General features: G+C 43.0%; 1 long non-coding RNA gene across 1 annotated transcript in view; it reads left to right on the top strand.

The window, feature by feature from the left end:
* Nucleotides 1-1,619: 1,619 nt before the first annotated feature.
* LOC110504336 overlaps nt 1,620-19,904 on the top strand; it is a 33,201-nt gene continuing 14,916 nt past the window's right edge. The window contains exons 1-2 of the long non-coding RNA XR_002470590.2: nt 1,620-1,838; nt 14,845-14,943. This is a non-coding gene — a long non-coding RNA (uncharacterized LOC110504336). The remainder of the gene's footprint in view (nt 1,839-14,844; nt 14,944-19,904) is intronic.

Here is a 19,904-nt window from a genome sequence, read left to right as displayed (position 1 = left end):
CCCTCTCTTCATCCTGGAGGGATTAGCTCACTGTGACAACCAGAGGACCGCTACATCCATCAGCCTGCTGGGAGGAGGGAGGAACACATCTATTTTATCCTATTCTCTATACCACTGAATGATTATTATTAACTGGTATATGAAGAGCTGGAAAAATGTTGGGAGGAACACAGAGAACACTATTCTATTTTCCATACCTACTCTTGTTATTTTCTGTCTATAAAGTGAATGCAGAGAGAGCATAAGTTCTTGATTGGTTGGGTCCCCCCTGTACGTTACAGTGAGTACTGTTCCCTGGTAAACCAGTGTGTATGTTAACACTGAGAGCTGAGGTGTTGCTTGTTCTGATGTCTTGGTGAGTTGTCTTTCATTACCAGATCCAGATATTTTCCAAGTATTGATTATGTGCAATTGAATGACGAGCCTTTGATATAACTGACAGTGTGATCTAAGTGTGTTTTCAGACATTATGCCCCAAACATAGCCGATAACGATTTAAGGCAGCCCCCCGCACATCTCTGATTCAGAGGGCTTGAGTTAAATGTGGAAGACACATTTCAGTTGATTGCATTCAGTTGTACAGCTGACTAGGTATCCCCCTTTCCCTCCCTTATGTAATGTTAGGTCATTATTGTCTGCTCCATGTGTTCCAACAGTTGCTATTTTTGGGCGTCGTACTGTAGCCAGGTGGCCTGCCTGGGTTGAGTAGAGAGGTGCACTCCCACTCTCGGTGCTCTGATTTAAATGATTTTAGTCCAAAACATCTGTTGCTCGAAAGCCATAACTCACCCTGACACTAAAGAGAAGCTTTGTGTTTTGCCTGGATGAGGGAACTGTTATTCCAGACTGCAGAGGAAAGCGACGGGAGCTGGGAGAGCTGGACTCCTAGGTTTTGCCCGCCTGCTCTTGTTTGCGGGAGGTTTTTTAGGCAGCTGGATGTCGAAACATTGTGACTTGTCAGGGAGAGAGGGATGGTTTACATTCCTGGTAACTGTCCTTTAGTCTTGGAATGTGCACATAAAGAAGAGCACATATGGACTGGTATAAAACAACTCTGTCTTACAATAACACTGAGGCCTTCTGACTGAGCTGCGGTCGGTGCTACTGCTGGGGTGTTTAGTCTGTCTGTCTGTCTGTCTGTCTGTCTGTCTGTCTGTCTGTCTGTCTGTCTGTCTGTCTGTCTGTCTGTCTGTCTGTCTGTCTGTCTGTCTGTCTGTCTGTCTGTCTGTCTGTCTGTCTGTCTGTCTGTCTGTCTGTCTGTCTGTCTGTCTGTCTGTCTGTCTGTCTGTCTGTCTGTCTGTCTGTCTGTCTGTCTGTCTGTCTGTCTGTCTGTCTGTCTGTCTGTCTGTCTGTCTGTCTGTCTGTCTGTCTGTCTGTCTGTCTGTCTGTCTGTGTTTCTGTCTGTCTGTGTGTCTGTGTGTCTGTGTTTGTCTGTCTGTCTGTCTGTCTGTGTTTCTGTCTGTCTGTCTGTCTGTCTGTCTGTCTGTCTGTCTGTCTGTCTGTCTGTCTGTCTGTCTGTGTTTCTGTGTTTCTGTCTGTCTGTGTTTCTGTCTGTCTGTGTTTCTGTCTGTCTGTGTGTCTGTGTGTCTGTGTTTGTCTGTCTGTCTGTGTTTGTCTGTCTGTCTGTAATTGCTGCCATCAAGGTAGAAAACAACCATATAATATGTAGTAATTAATGTTGTCTGTGTATGGTATTCAAAAAAGTATCTTCTCTTCCTCTGGTGCAAGTGGCTGGAGGAAGATCTCCTGCAGACGAGAGACTTCAGCAAACAAGCCAGACTTCAGCAAACAACTGAAGATACCTGACGGCCAAAAACAATGAAGAACGTGCTCAGAAGGTAAATCTAACCCCTCCTCTTCTTCGCTCCTCTCGCCGAAGAATCCCTGCACATTAAGACTACAAGCAGCACAGGTTACCCTTCTCTATGGGTGCGTTCCAAATGGCACCTTTTTCCTTATGTATATAGTGCATTACTTTTGATCACAGCCCTGATTTAAAGTTATGCACTGTAAAGGGAATAGGGTGTCATTTGGGAAGCTGCCTAGCATGCCGCGTGTGTATATGGGTCTGTATACATTAGTGTGTGTGTGTGTGTGTGTGTGTGTGTTTATATAGGTCTGTATACATTACCATATGTGTGTGTATATATAATGGTCTGTATACATTACTGTGTGTGTGTGTGTGTGTGTGTATATATATATATATATATATATATATATATATATATATATATATATATATATATATATATATATATACACACACACACAGTATATGGGTCTGTGTACATTACCGTGTGTATATATATATGGGTCTGTGTACATTACCGTGTATGTGTATATATGGGTCTGTGTACATTACCGTGTGTGTATACAGTTGAAGTCGGAAGTTTACATACACTTAGGTTGGAGTCATTAAAACTCGCTTTTCAACCACTCCACAAATTTCTTGTTAACAAACTATAGTATTAGCAAGTCGGTTAGGACATCTACTTTGTGCATGACACAAGTCATTCTTCCAACAATTGTGTACAGACAGATTATTTCACTTATAATTCCCTGTATCAATTCCAGTGGGTCAGAAGATTGCATACACTCAGATGACTGTGCCTTTAAACAGCTTGGAAAATTCCAGAAAATGATGTCATGGCTTTAGAAGCTTCTGATTGGCTAATTGACATCATTTGAGTCAATTGGAGGTGTACCTGTGGATGTATTTCAAGGCCTACCTTCAAACTCAGTGCCTCTTTGCTTGACATCATGGGAAAATCAAAAGAAATCAGCCAAGACCTCAGGAAAAAATTGTAGACCTCCACAAGTCTGGTTCATCCTTGGGAGCAATTTCCAAACGCCTGAAGGTACCACGTTCATCTGTGCAAACAATAGTACGCAAGTATAAGCATCATGGGACCACGCAGCCGTCATACTGTTCAGGAAGGAGACACATTCTGTCTCCTAGAGATGAACGTACTTTGGTGCGAAAAGTGCAAATCAATCCCAGAACAACAGCAAAGGACCTTGTGAAGATGCTTGAGGAAACCGGTACAAAAGTATCTATATCCATAGTAAATCGAGTCCTATATCGACATAACCTGAACGGCAACTCAGCAATGAAGAAGCCACTGCTCCAAAACCGCCATAAAAAAGCCAGACAACGGTTTGCAACTGCACATGGGTACAAAGATCGTACTTTTTGGAGAAATATTCTCTGGTCTGATGAAACAAAAATAGAACTGTTTGACCATCATTATGTTTGGGGGAAAAGGGGGAGGCTTGCAAGCCGAAGAACACCATCCCAACCGTGAAGCACAGGGTGGCAGCTTCATGTTGGGAGGGTGCATTGCTGCAGGAAGAACTGGTGCACTTCACAAAATAGATGGCATCATTAGGAAGGAAAATGATGTGGATATATTGAAGAAACATCTCAAGACATCAGTCAAGTTAAAGCTTGGTCGCAAATGGGTCTTCCAAATGGACAATGACCCCAAGCATACTTCCAAAGTTGTGGAAAATGGCTTAAGGACAACAAAGTCAAGGTATTGGAGTGGTCATCACAAAGCCCTGACCTCAATCCTATAGAAAATTTGTGGGCAGAACTGAAAAAGTGTGTCGGAGCAAGGAGGCTGACAACCCTGACTCAGTTACACCAGCTCTGCCAGGAGGAATGAGCCAAAATTCACCCAACTTATTGTGGGAAGCTTGTGGAAGGCTACCTGAAACGTTTGACCCAAGTTAAACTATTTAAAGTCATTGCTACCAAATACTAATTGAGTGTATGTACACTTGTGACCCACTGGGAATGTGATGAAAGAAATAAAAGCTGAAATAAATCATTCTTTCTACTATTATTCTGACATTTCGCATTCTTAAAATAAAGTGGTGATCCTAACTGACCTAAAACAGGGAATCTTTACTAGGATTAAATGTCAGGAATTGTGAAAAACTGAGTTTAAATGTATTTGGCTAAGGTGTATGTAAACTTCCGACTTCAACTGTATATGGGTCTGTGTACGTTACCATGTGTGTATACAGTACCGTTTGGGGTCACTTAGAAATGCCCTTGTTTTTGAAAGAAAATAAACTTTTTTGTCCGTTAAAATAACATCAAATTGATCAGAAAGAAAGTGTAGACATTGTTAATGTGGTAAATGACTATTGTAGCTGGAAACGGCTGATTTAAAAAAAAAAAATGAATATCTACAGATGCCCATTATCAGCAACCATCACTCCTGTGTTCCAATGGCACGTTGTGTTAGCTAATCCAAGTTTATCATTTTAAAAGGCTAATTTAGCATTAAAAAAACCTTTTGCAATTATGTTAGCACAGCTGAAAACTGTTGTTCTAATTTAAAGGAGCAATAAAACTGGCCTTCTTTAGACTAGTTGAGTATCTGGAGCGTCAGCATTTGTGGGTTTGATTACAGGCTCAAAATGGCCAGAAACAAATAACTTTCTTCTGAAACTCGTCAGTCTATTGTTGTTCTGAGAAATGAAAGCTATATTTCTGATCAATTAGCCTTTTAAAATTATAAACTTGGATTAGCTAACACAACGTGCCATTGGAACATTAGGAGTGATGGTTGCTGATAATGGGCATCTGTACGTCTATGTAGATATTCCATTAAAAATCAGCCGTTTTCAGCTACAATAGTCTTTTACAACATTAACAATGTCTACACTGTATTTCTGATCAATTTGAGCTCAACTCAGTGCTGCTGTTTGCCAACAACTCCGTCTTTAAATAATGCCGCACTCCTACTACAGTATGCTGGGCTATTATTTAGATACCAACCCCTTAACCGAAACCCGCCCTGCCCCGACACACACCACATTTCCATTTTAGTCACAGGTATAATTGTATTGTTTATTCAACCACTCACTGTTTGCTTGTCTCCGAGCCTTGTTACCTAGTCTGGTGATCTAAAGCAATAGAGCTGTTAGTAGTAGTGGAGGTGGTAGTAGTGGTGGTGGTGGTGGTGGTGGTAGTGATGGTAGTACTGATGGTGATGGCAGCACTGATGGTGGAAGTAGTGGTGATGGTGGTAGCACTTGTTGTTGGTGGTGGTGGTGATAGTACTGATGGTGGTAGTGGTGGTGGTAGTAGTAGTAGTGATGGTAGTACTGATGGTGGTAGTGATGGTGGTAGTAGTTGGTGGTGGTAGTGATGGTAGTACTGATGGTGGTGGTAGTAGTGGTGGTGATGGTGGTAGTGATGGTGGTAGTAGTTGGTGGTGGTAGTGATGGTAGTACTGATGGTGGTGGTAGTAATAGTAGTTGGTGGTGGTAGTTGGTGGTGGTGATAGTACTGATGGTGGTAGTGGTGGTGGTAGTAGTAGTAGTGATGGTAGTACTGATGGTGGTAGTGATGGTGGTAGTAGTTGGTGGTGGTAGTGATGGTAGTACTGATGGTGGTGGTAGTAGTTGGTGGTGGTAGTGGTAGTAGTTGGTGGTAGTAGTTGGTGGTGGTGGTGGTGGTGGTAGTGATGGTAGTACTGATGGTGGTGGTAGTAATGGTGGTGGTAGTGATGGTAGTAGTTGGTGGTGGTTGAAGTAGTGATGGTGGTAGTAGTTGGTGATGGTAGGACTGATGGTTGTGGTAGTGATGGTAATACTGATGGTGGTGGTAGTGATGGTAGTGCTGATGATGGTGGTAGTAGTTGGTGGTAGTGATGGTAGGCTTGATGGCGATGGTGGTGGTAGTGATGGTAGTACTGTTGGTGGTAGTGATGGTAATACTGATGGTGGTAGTACTGATGGTGTTGGTGGTAGTAGTTGGTGGTAGTGATGGTAGGATTGATGGTGGTGGTAGTAGTTGGTGGTGGGAGTAGTAGTGGTGGTGGTAGTGATGGTAGTACTGATGGTGGTGGTGGTAGTAGTGGTGATGGAGATGGTGGTAGTTGGTGGTAGTGATGGTGGTAGTAGTTGGTGGTGGTAGTACTGGTGGTGGTGGTGGTAGTGGTAGTAGTAGTGGTTGGTGGTGGTGGTAGTAGTGGTGATGGTGGTAGTAGTGGTTGGTGGGGGTGATGGTAGTACTGATGGTGGTGGTAGTGATGGTGGGATTAGTGGTGGTAATCGTGGTGGTGGTAGTAATGGTAATACTGGTGGGGGTGGTGGTAGTAGTAGTAGTGGGGGTAGTGATGGTAGTACTGATGATGGTGGTAGTGATGGTAATACTGATGGTGGTAGTAGTTGGTGGTGGTAGTAGTGGTAGTACTGGTGGTGGTAGTACTGATGGTGGTAGTAGTGGTGGTGGTGGTAGTGATGGTAGTACTAATGTTGGTGGTAGTGATGGTAGTACTGGTGGTGGTAGTGATGGTGGTTGTGGTGGTGGTGGTAGTAGTTGGTGGTGGTAGTGATGTTAGTACTGATGGTGGTGGTGGTAGTGATGATAGTACTGGTGGTGGTGATGGTAGTACTGATGGTGGTGGTAGTGATGGTAGTACTGGTGGTGGTAGTACTGATGGTAGTACTGATGGTGGTAGTGATGGTAGTACTGATGGTGTTAGTGATGGTAGTACTAATAGTTGTGGTAGTAGTTGGTGGTGGTAGTGATGGTAATACTGATGGTGGTGGTAGTAGTTGGTGGTAGTGATGGTAGTACTGGTGGTGGTGGTGGTAGTAGTGGTGATGGAGATGGGGGTGGTGGTAGTAGTAGTGATGGTGGTAGTGATGGTGGTGGTGGTAGTAGTAGTTGGTGGTAGTAGTAGTGGTTGGTGGTAGTGATGTTGGTGGTGGTAGTAGTAGTAATTGGTGGTAGTGGTGGTAGTACTGATGGTGGTGGTAGTGATAGTGGTGGTGGTAGTGATGGTGGTGGTAGTAGTGATGGTGGTCGTGGTAGTAGTGATGGTGGTCGTGGTAGTACTTCTAGTGGTGGTGGTGGTGGTCGTGGTAGTACTGATGATGGTGGTAGTGATGGTGGTAGTAGTTGGTGGTGGTAGTGATGGTAGTGCTGATGGTGGTGGTGGTAGTGGTGGTGGTAGTAGTAGTTGGTGGTAGTAGTAGTGGTTGGTGGTAGTGATGTTGGTGGTGGTAGTAGTAGTAGGTGGTGGTAGTGGTGGTGGTAGTGATAGTGGTGGTGGTAGTGATGGTGATGGTGGTGGTGGTAGTAGTGACGGTGGTCGTGGTAGTAGTGATGGTGGTCGTGGTAGTACTTCTAGTGGTGGTGGTGGTGGTGGTGGTGGTAGTACTGATGATGGTGGTGGTGGTGGTAGTACTGATGGCGGTGGTGATGGTGGTACTGATGGTGGTGGTAGTAATAGTAGTTGGTGGTGGTAGTTGGTGGTGGTGATAGTACTGATGGTGGTAGTGGTGGTGGTAGTAGTAGTAGTGATGGTAGTACTGATGGTGGTAGTGATGGTGGTAGTAGTTGGTGGTGGTAGTGATGGTAGTACTGATGGTGGTGGTAGTAGTTGGTGGTGGTAGTGGTAGTAGTTGGTGGTAGTAGTTGGTGGTGGTGGTGGTAGTGATGGTAGTACTGATGGTGGTGGTAGTAATGGTGGTGGTAGTGATGGTAGTAGTTGGTGGTGGTTGAAGTAGTGATGGTGGTAGTAGTTGGTGATGGTAGGACTGATGGTTGTGGTAGTGATGGTAATACTGATGGTGGTAGTAGTGGTGGTAGTACTGATGGTGGTGGTAGTGATGGTAGTGCTGATGATGGTGGTAGTAGTTGGTGGTAGTGATGGTAGGCTTGATGGCGATGGTGGTGGTAGTGATGGTAGTACTGTTGGTGGTAGTGATGGTAATACTGATGGTGGTAGTACTGATGGTGTTGGTGGTAGTAGTTGGTGGTAGTGATGGTAGGATTGATGGTGGTGGTAGTAGTTGGTGGTGGGAGTAGTAGTGGTGGTGGTAGTGATGGTAGTACTGATGGTGGTAGTAGTGATGGTAGTACTGGTGGTAGTGATGGTAGTACTGATGGTGGTGGTGGTAGTAGTGGTGATGGAGATGGTGGTAGTTGGTGGTAGTGATGGTGGTAGTAGTTGGTGGTGGTAGTACTGGTGGTGGTGGTGGTAGTGGTAGTAGTAGTGGTTGGTAGTGGTGGTAGTAGTAGTGATGGTGGTAGTGGTGGTTGGTGGGGGTGATGGTAGTACTGATGGTGGTGGTAGTGATGGTGGGATTAGTGGTGGTAATCGTGGTGGTGGTGGTAGTAATGGTAATACTGGTGGGGGTGGTGGTAGTAGTAGTAGTGGGGGTAGTGATGGTAGTACTGATGATGGTGGTAGTGATGGTAATACTGATGGTGGTAGTAGTTGGTGGTGGTAGTAGTGGTAGTACTGGTGGTGGTAGTACTGATGGTGGTAGTAGTGGTGGTGGTGGTAGTGATGGTAGTACTAATGTTGGTGGTAGTGATGGTAGTACTGGTGGTGGTAGTGATGGTGGTTGTGGTGGTGGTGGTAGTAGTTGGTGGTGGTAGTGATGTTAGTACTGATGGTGGTGGTGGTAGTGATGATAGTACTGGTGGTGGTGATGGTAGTACTGATGGTGGTGGTAGTGATGGTAGTACTGGTGGTGGTAGTACTGATGGTAGTACTGATGGTGGTAGTGATGGTAGTACTGATGGTGTTAGTGATGGTAGTACTAATAGTTGTGGTAGTAGTTGGTGGTGGTAGTGATGGTAATACTGATGGTGGTGGTAGTAGTTGGTGGTAGTGATGGTAGTACTGGTGGTGGTGGTGGTAGTAGTGGTGATGGAGATGGGGGTGGTGGTAGTAGTAGTGATGGTGGTAGTGATGGTGGTGGTGGTAGTAGTAGTTGGTGGTAGTAGTAGTGGTTGGTGGTAGTGATGTTGGTGGTGGTAGTAGTAGTAATTGGTGGTAGTGGTGGTAGTACTGATGGTGGTGGTAGTGATAGTGGTGGTGGTAGTGATGGTGGTGGTAGTAGTGATGGTGGTCGTGGTAGTAGTGATGGTGGTCGTGGTAGTACTTCTAGTGGTGGTGGTGGTGGTCGTGGTAGTACTGATGATGGTGGTAGTGATGGTGGTAGTAGTTGGTGGTGGTAGTGATGGTAGTGCTGATGGTGGTGGTGGTAGTGGTGGTGGTAGTAGTAGTTGGTGGTAGTAGTAGTGGTTGGTGGTAGTGATGTTGGTGGTGGTAGTAGTAGTAGGTGGTGGTAGTGGTGGTGGTAGTGATGGTGATGGTGGTGGTGGTAGTAGTGATGGTGGTCGTGGTAGTACTTCTAGTGGTGGTGGTGGTGGTGGTGGTGGTAGTACTGATGATGGTGGTGGTGGTGGTAGTACTGATGGCGGTGGTGATGGTGGTAGTAGTAGTAGTGGTGGTGGTAGGGATGGTGGTCGTGGTAGTAGTGATGGTGGTCGTGGTAGTACTGATGATGGTGGTAGTAGTTGGTGGTGGTAGTGATGGTGGTACTAATGGGGATGGTGATAGTAGTTGGTAGTGGTTGTAGTAGTGGTGGTAGTACTGATGGTGGTGGTCGTAGTGGTGGTGATGGTAGTAGTGGTGGTGATGGTGGTAGTAGTGGTGGTGGTGTTAGTAGTGGTGGTGGTAGTGATGGTAGTAGGGGTGGTGGTAGTGATGGTAGTAGGGGTGGTTGTAGTAGTAGTAGTAGTAGTAGTAGTGGTTGGTGGTAGTAGTTTATTTAAATAGGACCATGTGCAATTTAAAAAACATTCAGAGTGAAATATGATGTTTGCATCAGAGTTAGCTAAACACAGCTAATTTTCATAGTCCGCAGTCCCTAACTAAACATAGCTAACTAAATACACATCAGTGGTATAGTAGTACGGTTGTATAGTAGTACGGTAGTATAGTAACATACAATAAATACACGACTCATCATAATACATCAAAAGACATTGAGACTTGAGTGCATTGTGTGTCCCGGCCACGTATTTGATGGGATTTAGAATGACATCATCACAATGTCACAGTGTCACTGACATCATCAACAATGTCACCCTCCAGTGAGGTACAGGGTAAACACGAGCCTATTTGTTTTTCTCCGTTTATGGGAGAGAGGGAGAGAGACCTGTACAGCTCTTTTATTGTCATTTTCTCCATGCATTTTTCTGTCAGACAAACATTTGCAATTTTAATTTCAGATTACTACTCTCTCTGATTGTGATTGCAACAGTTTGAATCCTATATTTCATTAATAGAATACATGATCATTCATTTTTCTGCAACTTTTTTAGGCGGGAACGGTGAAACGGACACATCAGAATGTTTGTTGATGAAATCAGTTTACAAGTTTGTGACTAGTTGATGGTTTATGATGATGAATAGTTTAGAGGATTAGAATGATCTGTTCTGTTTCAACTGAACTCAGAGAACCTCCGTCCAGTCTTCTTCTGCTCTTTCTAAAGGCTGCTGGCTGAAAGTATTTGTACTCTTCTACTTTATTTCTTAGAGGGTTTCTTCATTCTCCACTGGTGGCTTATTAAGAAATATATTACATTTTGTTATTAATGTAGCTCTTGGTTTTTCTATAAATCCCCTTAATTATAGATTGTCTACTGGGATTACAGAGCGGGGTTTTTAATTTAAAATGAAATGGGAACAGCTGTCGTAAAATTAGTCAGCAGTGCCGGGAACAGATCCACGAAACAATTGAAAACCTCACAGGTCTTTGATTCATCAATTGACATTTTACTTTAAAGAAACCAGCTAAGAGAAGATGACTGGGATTATTTAAACATAGAAAGGTCGGTGTCAGACAGTCCTCCTCTGCTGAAGTTCATCTTGACGTGAAGAGAATGTACGGATTTGAAATCATTTCATTTTTCTATGCCTGCCAAAATTACTCTTTGAATAGTCATAACGTTACTGGTTTATTTAGTAAAGAATTATAAAATCAGGGAACATGGCCAACCCAACATTCCCAATTTGTTTACATTTTAAGATCCCTAGATTTACATTTGATCATGCACCTTTTAACTGATCATATACTTTGTGTCCTTCCAAATTAGACATGCAAAATCCTTTACCATCATGTCAAGTAGAAGTATTATGGAAGAGCAGGCTGAATCTGAGCTGCTAGGGCCATAGGAGGGAGCAGTCGTAATGATTAACTGCGTTAGCGAGCCAAGGAGAGGAGCATTGCGGTGCCATCACTCTGGGCTGTCAGTGCTTGAAGGAAAAGCTGGTGTGCAAACACAGGTGGTTCAGGGCTAGGGCAGCCACTACAACAGATCACTTGAGATGACCTGAGCAATGAGAATCCCTCAACCCCCGGCCCTCTCCTCTCCACCCCTGCCATTTCAGAGGGCACTAAAGTCACAGACTGCTACTCCGCTCAAGCCACGCACCCCCCCCCCCCCCCCCCCCACACACACACACACAGAGCTTTAGGACCCACTTATAGAGCCTCCTTGAGAAGACTGCAAAACTGGTTCTCTCACAGGCATTCACAGATAAAAGGCCATAAAAAAAAGTGTGTTAAAAGCTTCAAATGGGATCTGATTCCCACAGCTTGATACTACTATTTGGTGAAAACATTATCATGAAGGCACAGTCATCATAGACTTGCTCATTAACTATGCCTCAGTTTAATGTACTTGCAGGTGTGTTACTTGTGTGTGTCAAGGGGCTTAGTTGCCAGGTGTGGTCTTTTACTGTTACTCTCTTGAATGGATACCCATTAACATGAACAGCTGATATCTTTGATTGATATCCACTAACATGAACAGCTGATATCTTTGATTGATTCCCATTAACATGAACAGCTGATATCTTTGATTGATACCCATTAACATGAACAGCTGATATCTTTGATTGATATCCACTAACATGAACAACTGATATCTTTGATTGATATCCATTAAAATGAACAGGTTATAGCTTTGATTCCCAATATGGCCCTCATACTTTCATGGCCACCTAATCATCCCCAGTTTCCAATGGGCTCGTTTATCCCCCTTCCTCTCCCCTGTAACTATTCCACAGGTCGTTGCTGTAAATGAGAATGTTTTCTCAGTCAACTTACCTGGTAAAATAAGGGTTAAAAAACCATTAACAGGAGATTCAGGCTTGAGGACACAAGAAGGAAAGGCGGTGCAATTTGACCCTATTTTAAATGAAAGTTTAAATGAAATTATTCTAATGAAATGGTCACTACAGATAAATAAGATTATGGAGAATGTAGAGAACACAATCCAGAATAAAACGTCAATATATATATATATATATCTATATATTAGATATTAGATATTTATTTACATTGATCAACAAAATTCCACATCAGTCAATAGTTTGTTGTGTGTCATAACAAATGCATCTTTTCATAGATTGATATTCCCAGTTTCCACAGAGTGAGAAATGCCAGCCAGTCCCTGCTGCCAATCTGTTGCACTTTGGCCCCACCAGCTGACCACTGGCTGTCTGCCTTGCAACCTCCTGTACTATACCTATAAAAGTCCACGCTAGTTATTCTCCTTTACAGTACTGCCTTCATCATCACAACAGGTTAACCCGCTACTCTGTCAAACTCATTTGGATATTATTCTAATGAATGCTGATATAATGCATATGATTAAAAGAAACAGGCTTTGAAGTCGAGCTCTCCTCTCTGTTGGAGAAAAGTACATATTGACTTTAGAGGTTGGCCTCTTTTTGATGTTCTCTTTGACTTGGGAGACCTTGGTGCCAGTAATTAGAATGATAGTTCTGGAGAACAGAGGGGAAGCTGCATGTACTTATTTAGGCCAAAGGTGTTTATAGCAGCAGACCAGACCCCAGCCCAGGGCTCATATGGTTTCATCTCAGATGGTGACCAAATTTAAAATACCCAAATGCGGGACAACAGGATGATTTTGCGAGACAGTGTACATTAACACATTTTTTGGGGCAGCAATCACCCACCCCCCACACACACACGCGCGCAAATCCCCCTCCCGTTGCACTGAGCGAGCTAATTGAAGCACACAAAGACTATTCTTTCGACTCAGCCTCAACATTTGGTGATGCAGAAAAGTGAGATCACATGCATGGCTGTTTCATGAAAACTTTGCTGTGGAAACATATCTGGTTGGTCTCAGGGAATGTAAAACTGTAAGGAATTGAGACTTTTAAAACGAGATTGAGTGAAGTAGCAGAAAATATGTTGAATGAACAACTAATGATCATGGAGAGCCTCACAAGTTTGAGGAAATTACCTCATCCTTCAGTCTAATCTGTCAATTTGGTTAACTTTTGTAGCTCTTCGCTAGAAACAGCTGGAATTTAGCCCGAAATGCTTTGACAAATGTGATTGGTTGACGATACGACATTGGCCCTGCGCTGCGCAGAACATCAGATCTCACAACGATTGGCGAGGTGTTTACATCACCAGTAGCCTACTATAGACTTATGATATATGTCTTGTCATAAGCGTAACATGACTGCAAAAGAGACAGGTTGGAATGTTAATTCTCATCAAATCAATGAGAAATCTGACTGAAACATGGGACAAATCAACATTTTTTTGTAAATTGGTGTTTTAATTTGTTGATAAAATGCGGAACATGATTGTTTGGTTATGGGACGGGGGGGGGACAAGGAGCCAAAATGCATGACTGTCCCGTAAAACCCAGGGCAGTTGGTCACCCTATTTCAGCCACTATCCAACCAGGTCATAGAAGTCCCCAAAAAAGGTGGTGCTTACCATTCTGCAGTTAAACAATAAAACGCTCATTTTTAAATAGAGCTTGGGTCGTGTTCAGCAGTGAGAAAACGTTTTGAAAAGGAGTGAAGTACTACATGAATTTGTCCAATAAGAACACATATTTTCCTTTTTCCCGTGCCCTACTGAACACGACTCTGCTAATCCAATCCTCTCTCCTGTCACTGTTAAGACAAAAGCCCTCCTAGGATCTCTCTCTCTCTCCCCCTTCTTCCCTTCTCATCACAGAGGCTATAGATTGCGGCCATGTACAGTATGGCCCTGCTCCCCTTGTTTATTTAGACCTCCTCCATTGTTCCCTCTTCTTTTAGCTGTTGAGACCATCAATACATCTGTTTCAACGGCTGCTAATTAGCAGGGCATTTATTTTGGGCCAGGTTTAACCACAGGGTTGCCCAGCACTCTCACACAAAACCACACACAACCACACACTCACACACACTGTTTACCCAGCATCCCCTGCTCCCACCCACCGCCGTGATCAGGCCAGCCGGCCTCCCTTCCCTCGTCCCTTTGAACGGGAGTTCCTCTGAGTAGGTGCTGAGTGGGGAGACAATAGTGTGAATGGGATCCCCTCAGAGGAGCCTCATTGTGTTAGAGGCTCCCTGTGTGCTGCTGGGACTGCTGGTGCTCTACATGAGCTGAATTAAAACCCTGTTAAAAGACATACGCTGTAGACATGGATAGTTCTCTGTGGTGTGAGAGGAATCAATGACGTAACGCCTCCTCCGCCTCAGTAGGAAAACCACTGTGAGAAGCGGAAAACGTGTGATGCTTCAGCTGCGTTTTAACGTGTTTGTGAACTGATTTATTACAAGTACCGTTACTTGATTTTGAGTTAAAATATATATAATCCAGTGTTCAAAATGGAATGCATAATATGTCACATCAGAAGTGTAAAACTATTGATAAATCTGAAGTATCACAGGAATTGAAATGGTCACAATACAATTTATTCTCATATGGAAACACACAGATAAATAATATTAATTAAGCCACCCAAGCACAATGTCATTCAGCTCCGTGTCCTGTAACAGTGGCTACTAGCTGTGCTTTTCAAACTGTGATGTGATCTGACTGTCTGTTGTGTCAACAGGAGGAGCTGGAGATAGAAATATATTGTATAGAACAGATATGAATTGGGAAACGTGTTCAATCTATTCATTACATTTCTATCTGCATCGTTCTGAACCGTCTGTCTTTCTGTCCGCTGTTTTGTGTTGTTACCAGGAGGACGTGGAGTTGGTCCAGAGAGAGAGAGAGAGACAGGGCCCTGGAGCACAGCCAAAAGCTGGAGGAGGAAATACAAACACTATGCACGTACCACAGGTGACACACACACATACAGGCATCTTAAAGAGGAAGTGTGTCTGCATAGTGAAAGGAATATATGGTTTAGTGCTGCTTGGTACATTGGTATAGTTTCTGCTAGGGTTATACAGCTCCAAATAGTGGAGATTTAAAGGCACAATAGTGAAATATGATAAGACTCATATTAGACTTTGATGTGACTTAGAATCTTAGTGGAAAGTTATTTATGTAATTAAATAAACCTGCTCACTCGTGCATTTTTTCATTAGTACGTTGTTATACCATTGGTTTAGGGGACACAATTTAGTTAAACAAAAAAGTATCCTGTCATCCTTATCGTAATAATTGTAAAATACTGAACCTAGTAATAAAGTATGTTATTCCTGGGTACTTTCTGATCCCATTCTGCATAAATACTACTAGCCACAGAGCAAGAACTACACATTCATAGGGCCACAGATAATTTCCATTTCATTTGGTTGAAAGGGTCAGGTAGCTTTGATCGCACCCCATTCTAACGTCTTAATAAAAAAATGGCTGCATAGCAAGACAGCTCATTGCTCTCCCGCTTATTAAAAATGTCTGAGAAACATGTTTTCGCAAACTCTCCCTCCAACCTACTCATATTAAGAGCTAAAACTAATCCTCATATGCATCGTTTTGCTCTAATTTGAGATATCTAAAGTAATTACACCCTAATTATAATATTAATCCATGGGAATTAATTATTAGAGGTTTTGGAAAAAACAGAAAAAGAGTGCTTTAGATTTAATCGTCCGCCAATTACATTTTTTTTGTAATTAGTCATTCGATGGAATAAATTGTGTGACAACACCTTAAAAATAGAAGAGAAAACTGTACAGTGGTGTAGCTAGCATGTCCTACCATCTATTTTCTGTTGGCTCAGAAAGTAGCCAATCTCGTTTGGTAACCTGCATCCTGTTCTTAATGTGTGTCAAATCCTGATAGTTAGTTTTCTCTGCATCTCATCTGTCACGTGGTGGAGTGTTAGTCTGGCATTGGTCACCACAGAGTGACAGGGATCCCTGAGAACACTAGTAGGTTTTATGGAGTGGCCCACCCCACCCTGGCTTTGCTCTGAGGAGACTAAGGATAGCATTGTATTCTCCTCTTCTCAGACAATTTGCATTGTGTGAGAGCGGGAGCAATAGAGAGAGAGAAAGAGAAAGTCTATTTCATTTGCTTTGGCAATGTAAACATATGTTTGCCAATTGAATTGATAGGGAGAAAGAAAGAAAGATAGAGGGAGGTAGCCTAGTACTATGTCTTATCAGTGGTCCTGTAGACCTTTATGTGGGGAACCGTCCTTCCAGCCCCAACAAAGCGGAGAAGAGAAGCTGGCTCTGCTCTGTGTGTCTGTTTGAGGATTCACTGGCCCTCTCCATTGTGTCTCCTGGATAATACACACAACCAATCACAGGCATGCTAGCTACACTGCTGGTACACCAAGCTAGCTACGGTTTTCTCTTCTATTCTTAAGGTGTTGTCACACAATTTCTTCCATTGAAAGACAAATGACAAAAAAAATATTTGGCGGACAGTTAACGCCAAATACAAATAAAAAGCACCTTTTTCAGTATTTTCCAAAACCTCTAATAATGAATTCCCACGGATTAATATTATAATTAGGGGGTAAGTACTTTAGATATCTCAAATTATAGCCAAACGATGCATATATGAGGACTAGTTTTAGGTCTTAATATGAGTAGGTTGGAGCCATATGGGCCCTGGTCAAAAGTAGTGGGAAGAGAGTGCCATTTGGGACTCAACACAAGGAGGCTGGACGGAGTCAGTCAGGCCAAGCAGGGCATGTATAAACACTCCGGATGGACATGAAACTCCCTGGGGAAGGCTGATCATCACGGAGGTTGAGTGGGTCGAACTTTAACACCTACAAACTCAATAGTGATTAGCTAGGCTAGCAGAGGGAAACAAGACAGGCTGGCTGCCTGGGGTTTCTCTCAGTAATTACTTTTAGTACCTTATGTTCCTATCTACATAGTGATCTATACAGAACCCTGATTCCATGTTGGTTTTAACAATAAATAAGCATTTTTTCTTTGGAACCTTGGTGTTCATGGTTATGGTCACAATATTATGGTCTGTTCAGCCCACTGGCATTGATCTGGCCTTTAAGCATTGCAATGGTATATTACAGAAAATCAGATCAATGCATGTGTCTGAACGATGACCCAACTTAATTGATGATCTAGTAGTAACATTAACCATTTGTTTCAAACCACAGTTCTTGGCATATCCCCTCAATTTTGTTCTGTATGGGTGCCTGGTGAGGCAGATGTACTTGAGCCCATAGTGCCTCTATTTGACCTACATTAAGGTCATACCTTCTCTTAAACGGTATATGATTCTGAATATACAGTGCTCCACCCCCACCATTCCTATTCCTCTCCCTTCTCAGTAGACTATATCCTTGAATGTTCATTTGCCCATCATTTACAGATGCATCTAAATGCGTTTCGGTCAAAGCCAAAATATGAATATTATTTATGTTGACCAAGTTAAAAACCTCATGTATTTTGTTAGGAAGGTTACATACATTAACCTGAGCTATATGCAGCCCTTTCCTTATCAAGTGAAGATCAATAGAGCATATATTGGTTATAGTTGAAGTTGTCATGATATACTACAACACACAAACTCAGATTTGAACATTAAATTAAAATAGCCAGGGAGTTGCTCCAGAGTCCCGATACAATTGCCCGTTGATATAAAGTTTATCCATCACCATGGAGACTCGTTGATTCAGGCAACGCTTTTCCTTCATGATGGGATATAGTCTTTTTCTCCTTTCATTGATCTCGGTGGGGAAGTGATCATTCATTCCAAAATCAGTGTTTCTGAGTTCTCTGCCCATGTTCTTTGTCATTTCCTTTTGCTTAAATTTGTCAAAACATGCAATAATATCCCGTGGCCTATTTCCAGAGGCCTTGCCTATTCTATGGACTCTGGAGAAAGTGGCATTGCGCACAACATCAGCGGGCAGGTTTAGTTGAGTTGACATAAAGTCTCGGACAGTGTCCTCACAGACTCTGCTGTAGTCATTCTCCGGTATCCCTGAGAATATTAGATTGTTCCCACATTGATCGACACCGTACATCAAGCAAGGTTTCTTTAATAAGTTGTTAGTTCTCCCTTTGCACCACCTCCACCTTGCTATGAATAGAGTCTACAGTACCTTTCAGCGCCGTGCTCTCTTTCCTTAGATCATCAATCTGACGTTGGATGAATTCTAGACTGGTACATAATGCATTGATGTCCTCTCGTAATATATCCAAGTTATCAAGTTTGGTAAGCCTTTCATTGAAGCATTTTAACAAGTCAACATCCATATCAGTAAACCTCTCCCCACACTTACTAGGGGATGGTTTGGTTCCATCGTTGATACCTATTGGCCAACCTGGTTTTGGTTTTGTTTTGTTGATTTGGTTGGTTGTCCTTAACAATGCTTGAATCCTCCGAAACCAGCGACATGTTTCTTTGAGTTCGTAAGTACATGTATCTCTCGTCAATGAATCGTTTAAGCTCTTCAATGGATTCTGAATCATCCAGCGTGTTTACAGGCAGAGTTAAACACACAAACAAACTGTTCAGCCGTAACTGATTCAACTTTTTAAAAAGTTGAGTTGTTTAGAAGGAACACATAACACTGTGTGGAGAAAGAATGTGTGTGGAGAATATGTGTGGAGAAAGAGAATGTTAAACACTATTATTGCACACAGAGTGAGGTCATGCAACTTATGTGACTTGTTAAACAAGTTTTTACCCCTGAACTTATTTAGGCTTGCCATAACAAAGGGATTGAATACTTATTGACTCAAGACATTTCAGCTTTTCATGTTTAATTAATTGGTACAATTTTCAAAAAACATAATTCCACTTGGTCATTATGGGGTGTTCTGTGTAGGCTGGTGACAAAAAAAAATCTACATTTAATCCATTTTAAATGTAGGCTGCATCAACAACAAAAAGTGAACCAGTGCCTCAAACTCAGGGTTAGGGTTAGGGTTAGGGTTAGGGTTAGGGTTAGCCCTTACTTTTCAATCTGTGCTCCCCAATACATTTGGTGGATTGTCTAGGAGCCCTCTCAGCAGGCTAGACTCCGCCGGAATAGAAATGGAGGAAGTTATTTAAAATGCTCAGCAGCACCCCTGCAAACCACTGAACCCCTAGCCCAAATTGGTTTGTGTTCGTACATCATAGAGGCAGGTGATAAAAATAAGTGATTAAGCAACAAGTCACTCACTGTTAATTACATTTTTATTAGGTAGTAGGAGCTAAGGTAGCCTGGACCCAGATCAATTTGTGCTGTCTTGCCAAATCCTATCGTCTTTCATTTATTGTCATGCCAAACTCCGATGCCATCATAGGAGTTGGCTATTCAGCAGAAACAGATCTGGGACCAGGCTAGAGCCAAAATACTGTAGGTGGATATTCTCCCCAGTAATTGTGTCTTGGCTTGGGATACCTGTGTGATAAAAGGTGAGATGACCTGGCTGCTTCTCAGAGGTGCCATGGTAGGAAGGCGACAAATGGTCATCCTGTCCTGTATGTAGCTTGGTGTACCAGTCTGGCTGATAGCAGGTGAGCTCTGTGACCTGGCTGTAGCTTGGTGTACCAGTCTGTCTGGTAGCAGGTGAGCTCTGTGACCTGGCTGTAGCTTGGTGTACCAGTCTGTCTGGTAGCAGGTGAGCTCTGTGACCTGGCTGTAGCTTGGTGTACCAGTCTGGCTGGTAGCAGGTGAGCTCTGTGACCTGGCTGTAGCTTGGTGTACCAGTCTGGCTGGTAACAGGTGAGCTCTGTGACCTGGTTGTCTCAGGCCTGGAGTCCTAGTTTATTTGTTTAAAGCCCAGTCTCTATTAAAGGGTATTTTACATATCCTGCCCCTGATAACAATCCTCTTTCACACTAAGCATTAATCATATATGCATCCCAAATGG

This window comes from Oncorhynchus mykiss, chromosome 25 (assembly GCF_013265735.2).
Source record: "Oncorhynchus mykiss isolate Arlee chromosome 25, USDA_OmykA_1.1, whole genome shotgun sequence".
Classification (NCBI taxonomy): Eukaryota; Metazoa; Chordata; class Actinopteri; order Salmoniformes; family Salmonidae; genus Oncorhynchus; species Oncorhynchus mykiss.
Note: the sequence above shows the minus strand (reverse complement) of the source record. Positions and strands in the feature narration are given on the sequence as shown.